Source organism: Tenebrio molitor, chromosome 5 (genome assembly GCF_963966145.1).
Source record: "Tenebrio molitor chromosome 5, icTenMoli1.1, whole genome shotgun sequence".
NCBI lineage: Eukaryota > Metazoa > Arthropoda > Insecta > Coleoptera > Tenebrionidae > Tenebrio > Tenebrio molitor.
Window position 1 is genome coordinate 10,617,418 of NC_091050.1, and position 10,572 is coordinate 10,627,989.

The window sequence follows — 10,572 nt, forward strand, 5'->3', positions numbered from 1 at the left end:
ACAAAGAGGAAAAAAAAACATATTCACTTTTTCAGAAAAAGTCACTCCTGATCTGCTTGTTTTCAGGTTCCTAAAACAGTTATGTTATGTCACTGGCGATCTTTGCTATCGTGAAGTGATCAACAAATTTAAGGAAAAATATCCTAAAACAACAATTTCTTGTGTGGCCATCCGAAAATTTGTGTCTAAATGTTAAAAAAATAAGAAAATATTTAGACGAAAATGATGAAGCATCCGTTTTAGTTTTTCATTAAGTTGAAGAAAATACACAAATGTCACTTAAAAATAGAGCTTTACAAAGTGGAATTGAGTTTATTATTATTTATTTTTTAATTGGGTTTCCAAACAATGAGCAGACACGGCAATTTTGCCGGAGTACATACACTATTACGGATATTACTATCAAGTAATAGTGCAGTGCTTATCAACATAATTACCGGCGTCTCGCCTCCACATTTTGACTTTTTTGTGTTTTATGTTCTGTGTCAATGTGTTCTCTAAGTCCAAAATTTTTAAATTTTTAACTTTTTAAAGATTGCGGTACTATTGTTTATTAATTTAATTTGTATTGTAACAGACGTTACCCGATATTTTTTGTAAGACATGGAAATTTCATCATTGTTACGGTCAGAATTCATTTTCTACTTCTTTAAAAAAAAACAATAGGGGCTATTCTGTAAGAGGTCCGATAAAAATAACGCTGCTTTAAAATTTTAAGGATGTCTTAAAACGAAAATGCTATTCTGTATCTCGTAGGTGCGTTAAAATTTTAAAGCAAGTGCCTTAAATCTGACTTTTAAGGGGAAAATTTTATCGGCTAGGCCAGACCAACCCTTAAAATTAAAAGAGCGGTAAACGAATAACGTATAATTGTTCTGTTACTTCTATTAAAGTATTTTAACTCGTTTATTACTTATATTTAGATTTGTGGCAAAATTTATGGTATCTGTGGGCACTTTGGCATTTAATGGTTTAATTTATTTGGGAATTGTCGAACAGCAACGTCATCGTTTACGAAGGTAAAACAGGCCAATTGTTTTAACTGCATAGAATGATTAAAATAACAATTATGTATTTAGAAATAAAGCATGGATGATGCATCGACAACTGAGGGACACTAGTAACGCATTAACTCTGCCAAATTGCATTTTTAAAATTCTTTAAACTTTTTTTTTTTTTTTTGCCTTTCCCCTTTCACCTAACAGGCCTATCAGGTACCTTTTACGGTCGGCTTTGGTTTTCTTTTTTCCTTTGTGGTGCGGCGGGGCTCCGGGGTACTTTCCCCGGCTACCTACGCCCACCCTCTCTCCTCTCCTTTTTTTCTGGACGACACAACACGAATATCACAACACACAACATCCATGGGAGGCCATCCGGCCTGGGATTTGAACCCTGCTGACCTCGCGGTGGTGTCGGGAGAGTGTCGCTCTTCCTTCCACCACCCTACCGTCAGCCCCTACTAGACATACACACACATCCATGGCCCGGCGGAGTTTCTTTCCTTCGAAAAAATCCTCCCCCTTCGGTGGGATTCGAACCCACTAGCGCCGGGACCGCGACCTCGGAGCACTGTCTCCGACAGCCATGCGGCCACCGAGCTACCTTAAAATTATTTAAACTAAACAAACGATGTTGCTTGGATTTAGTTGAAAATTAAATTATCTACATATTCATCTTACATACTTTTATTTTATTTAAAATGACAAAAAAACATCAAATTTTTAACCGTAGTGCAGCACATTTTGGCCTCTTCCTCCTCAATTTTGTTGCCAACTCCAAAACTGATTGGGCCAATTTAATATTTGCGTTGGCCAACGACACCAGGCACTTCTCGTGCTGCTTTTGAAGTCATTTAACGTCTTAAAACATTTTAAATTACATAAATTTTTTTAAAAGATAACTCATTACCTCTCGCATTTGTTTAACAGTTTTCCGAGCCGCTTCCATCTTATTTAACTATGCAGCCACTTCTTTCCACTTTTCCTCAAATCACTCTAACTCAATAGCATTTTTCGTCCGCCCTTCTAACTGAAATCGTTGGTTTTCTAGGAGGCACACGAGGAGCTCCTTTTGCTTTTTTGTTGTTCTTGGACCTCGAAACATTTATGTTGTTTTTTCCTTAAACGCTGGAAACAAACTAAAATCAAATCAAATCGGCACGTTTTGACTGTAAAAACTGTTTTACATTTTACTGCCCAGGCCTAGAGAAATTTTCTCAGATGCGACAGATGTCTGCGTCTGCAAAACACATTTCATATTTCATAACAAAATTCTTCAGATGATTTGGTTATGTATGGTTATGAGAATAGGTTATTTAAATTTTTATATTTACATAATTTTTTATGTTTCTATTGGTTTAACGGTTTGTTATAGGGGTAATACTTACGTATTTGTTAATCACATTCCCTGTCGTGTCGTAAAGACGCACGATAGAAGTGAAACTTTTGTATTACAGGGAAACATTGTAATTATTCATCAAACATTTTTAAATAGCATATTCACAACAAAATTGTATATTTTAATGAAGAAAATAAATTATAAACAACGATAACACTAAACAATATCGAAATGCGTAACTCATTGGTCATTTTTAAGCCTCCAAATCAAAGAGAGAACATTATCGATAAATGCCGTGAGTGTGTCAAAGACAGAGACACTGCTCCCACTCGACTCAATAGTGTTTACCCCCACCACTTTTCGTCACACAAAAAGGTTGCCGATCAGAATTTCAAGACCCTCCCATAAAACGTTTCACTTCAAAAAAACAGACTCGCCAATTATAAACTTCCACTAATTCTATGGTAGCAACTTTATGGACACCGATTGTTTTACAAATGCAACTGGTGGTTGGTCACAACCCATGTAAATTTAAATCATTACTCACGGCCGTGAGTAATGAATACCGTTATTTAACACTTAGCGCACATATGTGTATAATGAATGGATTATTTAATACGTGTGGATAAATAGCTATTTATGCAAAAAGTGACGTAAGTGTAGTTTCTAGAGGTAAAGAACACCACTTCCTCAGGCGCATATAATATTTTTTATCTTCAAGCGGTCGAAAATCACGCCTTTGAAACGGTTGAAGTGACTTTTTTTGTAAGCGGAGTTGAACAGAACTACATCATGTCCAAGGAGTAGAAGTTTCCACAGGCGGCTCAATCGAGTCAAATGTAAAGTCATTTGAAGCAGTTGTCACGATTTATTTATCAATTACATGAAATATTTAATAATTAAATTATCCCTATTAAAAAAAGCCTCTAAAAAATCAAAATAACGAAACCCAATATTTAACCGGTTTCACTGTGGTGTAACAGGAGTGGCCCATTTGGGCGTGTCCATGAATGTCAGATGTCAAAATCAAAAATAGCAAAATGGCAGTTCAGAAGTAAACAGTTTAGAGTTGTGAGTTGTAATGTAATCGTTGTTTGCTATTCACGTTTTGATAATTTTTGTTATATTTAGCGAATAACTTAAGAATCTCCGATGTCATTGAAAACGAAATCCATAGCACGCCTACAGAATTGACGCAGATCGCGATAAACTCTATGCAGGATCTAATCCCACCAAAGTTCCGAAAAGTGTATGATTTCTACAAAATGCTCCTGATAAAAAGTATCTGGCTATGTCTGAGTTCCCTAGAGGAAGAATTTTAAATTATTATTCTAGGTTATATTGATACTAAGTGTGACCGGCGCTTGTCGATGCGATGAAATTACCAATTTGACAATAAGATATATCAAAATTTTTGTCTCTGCTGTCTTAGTAAAAGTTCAGATATGAAACAAAATATTATGAGAAAAGAAATATTGATTGATCCTACGTCGAGTTTTGTAACTTACGTTTTATTTAATTAAGTACCGTTGGAAGGGTTTAAAAGGAAGTTAAAACAATCGAACACCAGGACGAGAGGGTTGACCGCTTACCGTCAGAAGAACTTCAAGGAGCCGAGCCAGTCAACCACGAGGACGACGACGTGGACTTTCAACTAGCGAAATTCCAGCGGTACAGCGAAGCCACCAAGAGGACGAAAAGCTCTCAAGAATGTACAAAGAAAACGGGGACGAGTAAACGACATTCAACCAAAAGACGCTGCCTTTCAACGTCAAAAGCAAAAGAACGAGCGAACTTAGAAAACATTTCTTGAGGTGATCGTCATCAGAAAAGTTGCAGTTGACAACCATTTTAACAACAAAGACAACTACAACAAAATGCCTTACCACACACACGGGTACTCCAGACACATTGTCAAAACGACCAACAGAATTTCTGAAGAATTAAAAAAAAAAAAAAATCTTGAGTATTCGAGAAATTGAACTGACCGCAGACAACTTCAACAAGGGGGCTAAGCTGTTGAATTATAAATTGTCAAATGGGGTCGTCTTACGCAAAAAACTCACCCCACCCATCAAAATCACTGCCACTTCTTATCCAAACGCATTGTCCGCTTCATTCCACAACCCAACAAAAGAGACAGCATCAACCTTAGAACTCGAGGAAGCGCCAACGACAAACAGAGAATTCGGACACATGACAAAATGTTTTCCGTCATCTCCAGGGATCTACCGGAAACCAGGGGGCGTATTTTCAACAGAACGTCTTTAGCAACCATTCATTGGGGGCGGAATTTTTGTTAGTTTTAAATTGTATGTTTCTCAATGCGTTTGTCGACACATTAATCTAAGTGGTGATGTAGTACTCAAATGAAATTTGTCGACCTTCTGTGAAATTGTACCCATCCGGCCGTCCATAGGACAAACTCAGGCAAAAGGGTAACAAATGTTCATGGGGTAAAATGTAGCAATAAAACAGTCGTTCGGCATTTTAGGGAATTCCAGTTAAAATCAGGGAAGTAAGGAATATGAGCAAATTGAGACAAACACCAAATTAGTTTTTGTCAAATTTGTAATCAAAGGGTGAGAATTGCAAGTTAGAAACTAAACGCTTCATCGTAGAAAATAATCAAAATCGTTTGCACTTATAATATGTGCATATAATGTACATTATTCCAAACTTCTTGCGTTCACTGCACATAGTTACATAGTTAATGTTTTGCTTGATTTAACTACATATTTTCTAGAAAGGCATAAAATAGAGCTTTTTATCATTAAATATCTTTGTTATGAAGGTTTGAAGAAAATATCTTTTTACCTATAACATCCAGGTAATTATTACCCAAGTAGTTAACTTTATCACTATCATCCTCATTATTTCGAAATAACTGACACAATAGAAATAATTAACATAATGGCATAGCAAATACTTAAAGTAAAAGCATATGCAAAATAATAATACATTTTATTTTTCGCTTGTCAATTATTGATTATTTATGTCTGCCATACAAGCCATATTACGACTGCACCATTTTGTTACGTCCTAGGCATAATAAGCGGGCATAATGATAACGCCCGCTTGCAACAAACATTTTTTAGCAATAAATAAAAGTCTATTGGTATAATTTTGAATGCCCGATATTAAAAAATGTGGGAAATGAAAATTTTTATTTGAGAAATAACCAGACATATTTGTCAAATAAAGCGTGTCCCCAAAACAAATGTTACCTAATAACTAAAATACATAGGCTGATTCACGTAGCCTGTTCGTTAGAAACTGATTTCCCAAACACGTATTACATAATATGAAAATGGGTAGTGGACTATAATCGACTGTTCCAAGACACTCTCAAAAATTCAAGGTACAACTCTGTCCCGTTTCTATTTGGTCAAATGGTAGATTTAACTTCCTTGGTTTTTACTCTGCAGACTGACGAGTGGTGCGTTCACAATCGACTCTTCAACGCCAACTTTGACCATTATAATACACATTATCAAACATTTTAAAACAGAGTAAGAACAACGAAAAATAATCTTTGGTGTTGAAAGTTCTAATTTAAGGTTTAAAATATAAAGTCCAAGTCTACAACACTACTGCTGTCAAGATATTGTCAATACTTGTGTATCATTTTACTTTAAACGTTTTTCGATAGAAATTAATATTAAATTAAAATGAAATTCTCAGTAAATGTAAGACACTTGTTCTGTTACTTCTAACAACTTCTTGATATTTTTTTTGCTTGGTTTTTGTACAAAATTATCTCTTAAGAGTACCTATTGAAGTGTCTTAAGGGGAAGATTACTTATAATAAAAGTCGTTGTATTGATTACGGTTTTATTACGTTTTTTACTTTTTATTTGACGTAAGTAATTACCTTAAGGAAAACATATTACTTTGTCATCTGAATTTAACAAATAAAGTAAAAACAATAGAAAAACCTAACTGTCGTTGATGACGGAATCAATCCAATCATTGAAATAGTAAATATCTGCGAATACCATCGGAGGATACTTCCCACACTCAAAAGAGAACGATACAACACCAGTTAGTTCTTCGTTACAGAACAATGGACCTCCCGAGTCTCCCAAACAAAATCTCCCATTGACGGCGATGGCACAAAGTGACTTCGGTTTAAGTTCGTAAGTTGATTGGATTCTTTTCCATTCATATTGACATTCAGAACGGGGTACCGGTTTGACGTAAGCTAATTTCAGCTTCCTTGAAGGGTCACCATAATAACTTTGTGTGTATCCTTTGCCCAGCAATTTACAAGGCGTATCAAAATCGTTCAGTAAAGCTTTCGCTCTTTTTGGAAACTTGGTTATCTCTGACACATCTTCCGATAAGATTATAACAGCTACGTCGTTGGTAACTTTAGGACGTACGGTGGCATTCGGATGAGGTATGAATCGTTTTACAGAATAATCCTTTCCGTTACTTATCAGGTCATTGCTGCCAACAACTACTTTGCGGATGTTTCTAAAAATGTTCAGTTTTATGTGGCGTATTGAAAATCAAAACGCTATATGAACGCGTTACTGATTTTCCTACTTAAAACACACCTTTACCTTTCAATTTAGGTTAAGATAGTTGCGATTTACCGACGGACATTGTAAATTTCTGGGGGAGTGCGGTTACGGTGAATTTACAATGTTACTTTAAAATTAATAGAGAGATATTGCAGTGTCATATGACGGTTAGCAGTATTTAGAAAGACGTTATTTTGACATCTAAGTGTCAATTTTTAGCACGTAGACGGTAATAACGATTGCGCTTTACGTAAATTGCGAACGTATACCGCAAGACGTTAACGTTATTTTTGACATTTCTCATATGTCAACAGTTTGACAATTCAAAAAAGTTTGAGTGCGATTTGACCGAAATAAGTTAGAAATGCTGCTTCTTCAATATCATCGTCATATACAGCACCTAAAATTGCAGCTTCTAAGATTTCGTCCATTTTTGACACACTTGTCAACTTTGCAATGTCTTTTAATAACGTTAACGCCTTGATAAATTGCAATAACTTTAAATCACTATGCCGTTAAAGCGTAGCGTTATTTCATAGCGCATGCATTTATTAACGTATTATGTACTTAAATAAAGTTTGAATGCAATATCTCTCTAATGTGTTCATACTTTACTTTAATTTAGTGTAGAAAACACGTTTACATCTATTATTTTCACCATAAATGTTTTTTTTTAATTTTTATTTACTAATAAATAATTATAATCCTAATAGGGAATATACAACCTAGTTTTCGCGCTGTAAAATACCCCTACTGTACTCTAATGTAAATAACTATTATACGAACCCAGACATGCAATGAGCTGCCGTTAATACATGGCGTGAGTCAATCAGTGTTCCTCCACAGATAAAGATGCCTTTGTCACTTACCAAAGCTACCACAAACAAATAGTCGCTGATATCGTCTAGCTCCTCGCCACCAATAATCCTTGTTTCCTCCTCACCATTGCAAATGGCTAACAAACAAATTAGAAGTATTAGAACTCATACTTTTATGTTTATTGCTGCCTATCCCATATTGAACATAATTAACTTTTTTAATAACAACCTGTTCTTGAAATTTGGCATGCAGTTAGAAGTATTTAAATTCTATCATCTATGATTTTTTCAATTTTCTAACGTCATTTGTTTTGAAAATACAAGACTAACTTGATTTTTTTTAAATGGCATGGGGGATCAAATTTAATTTTTTTTTGTGAATTCGGTGATGTAACACGTGCATATCTTATTTTAATTGAAAAATTTAAAAATATCAAAGTAATAAAATTTGAACAATATAAAATTTAGTTAGTCTCGGAAATGTATTTATCTATCGTTAGTTTTTTGCAGCCTGTATTTTGACCAAAAAATAAATAAAAGTTAATGATAAGTGTAAAAATTAGACATTTAACCGAAACAGAATACATTTTAATAAAAAAAAATAAAAAGTTCCAGCGCAAAATACATAATTTTTTTTACCTGTGTTTACATGTGTTACATCACTGAAATCACAAAAAATGACTCTTTTCACAAATGTTAAATTTGACTCCCAGTGCCGTTAAAAAAAATCAAGTTATCCTTGTATCTTCAAGCCGTTAGAAAATTGAAAAAATCTCAAATGATAGAATTTATATACTTCTAACTCTGAAAATATTTAGCTGTATCCATACTTTTTAGCGACCCTATATATTACTATTTAACTGTTTAGTTCCATTGCACAAGGTGAAAGAAATTTGTTATACTTACCGAAAAATATCATAGTTAAAAGCAACACTGCTATCTTCATTATTGCTTCAATGTTAGCACTAGTTTAAGCAAAGTTTCAAAGTGCGGCTCTTTATATAGAATGTCTACTATCTACATATATATATATTTTTTTCAATTTAAATTAACTACAACTTTATAAGAATATACCTGGCGATTTCAACACTATTCTAACTACTTTGTTTTTCTTTTGTTTTTTTTTCTTAATAATTGCAATCATTGCAATACTATATATTGACAGATATTTAAAATATTTAATTGTTTATTAATTTTATTGGTATTGTAATAGACATTACCCGATATTTTTTGTAAGACATGGAAATTTCATCATTTTTACGATCAGAATTCATTTATCTACTATGTACTTCTTTTTAATAAAAAGGAACATCAGAAAAGTCGCAGTTGACAGCCACAAAGGCGACTACAAGAAAATGCCTTACCACACACACGGGTACTGCAGACACATAGTCAAAACAATCAACAGAAGTTGTGAAGAACTTCCAATAAACAAAGCTTGTGTATTCGAGAAATCGAAATGACCGCAGACAACTTCAACAAGGGGGCTAAGTTGTTGAACTCCACTGTCAACTCGAGGAAGAAGCCTACGACCAGCAAAGAATTCCGACAAATGACAAAATGTTTTCCGTCATCTCCAATTTCAACCAAACGATCTTAGTAACCATTCATTGGGGGCGGAATTTTCACCAGTTGTAAATTTTATGTTTCTCAAGGCGTTTGTCGGCACAACAATTTTTAAAAGTGGTGATGTATCGACCTTCTGTGAAATGGTACGCGTCCGTGGGACAAACTCAAGCGATAGGCGATAGGGTAACAAATGTTCATGGGGAAAAACGTAAGAATAAAACATTCGTCCGACAATTTACGGAATTCCAGTAAAATCAAGGAACTAAGAGAAACACCAAATTAATTTTTGTCAAATGTGTAGTCAAAGGGCGAGAATTGCAAATTTGAAACTAAACGCTTCATCTTAAAATACTCGTAGTATATTATGATACAAGTTTATAAGGAAGCCTTTACAAGCGTGGCTATGCTTTTTAAAACTGAACATAGGGAATAACTGCAGGGATGGGCGTCGACGCGTCGACTTTATTTGTCGACATCGACACGTCGACAATACGTCATCAATGTCATCAATGTCGACAATGTCGACAATGTCGACAATGTCGACAATGTCGACAATGTCGACACTGCGTCAACAATATCGACAATGTCGGAAATTGTAATATGTAATGTGAGGTTACGTATGACTTAAATCTCACATGCACTGTCGTATACAGTGAGTTTTTTTTAAGACTGGCCATAGGGTTTTACATGCTAATTTTTCAACCCCCTGTTAACTTTTGTTCCGATGAGAATATTCAAACCATTTTTGGAATAAACTTGGAAGATTTGTTAAACTATCAGATAGATTATAATTCAATATCCCAAACGGTCGAAAAAGTTGTGAAAAATAGTATATTATGATACAAGTTTATAAGGAAGCCTTTAAAGCACGCGAGACGAGTTTAAGAGCACGACGCGTAGCGGAGTGCTTTTAACGTCGCAAGTGCTTTAAAGGCCCTTATAAACGTGTATCATACGCTATTTTTTATTATACCTGCACTACAATCTGAAAATTATAACAAAAAAATTAAATTGAAATACCTTTTCCGAAGTAATCTGTGTCATTAATCGTTGATATAGAAATGGTCAATTGTTGTTGTTTCGTTGCTATTATAAATTGTGTATTTACCATTGTTCAAAATATAGGTGAATTTGTTGTTACCTAAGCGACCCTTAAAGCTTTAGTGTTTTAAGGGCCCTTTTTCGCACGCATTTTAGTGTCAAAAACCGGGATTATGATTCAGGTATAATAAAAAATATTTTTAGGGCGCCAAAATAATAATACGTCGAGCGGCCGCCAGAGTAGCGCCATTGTCGGCTCAACCAGCACCTGACGATCT

General features: G+C 34.7%; 1 long non-coding RNA gene across 2 annotated transcripts; it reads right to left on the reverse strand.

Annotated features, from left to right (window-relative positions):
* Nucleotides 1–1,669: 1,669 nt before the first annotated feature.
* On the reverse strand, nt 1,670–4,455 carry LOC138130921 (uncharacterized). Of its 2 annotated transcripts, none has more exons than XR_011159673.1 (3): nt 2,387–4,455; nt 2,186–2,238; nt 1,670–2,137 (listed from the first exon to the last, which is right to left on the reverse strand). It is a non-coding gene; the product is annotated as an uncharacterized lncRNA (long non-coding RNA). The 2 variants fall into 2 exon arrangements; XR_011159672.1 differs by having other exon boundaries at nt 1,670–2,126; nt 2,387–3,253.
* Nucleotides 4,456–10,572: the final 6,117 nt, after the last annotated feature.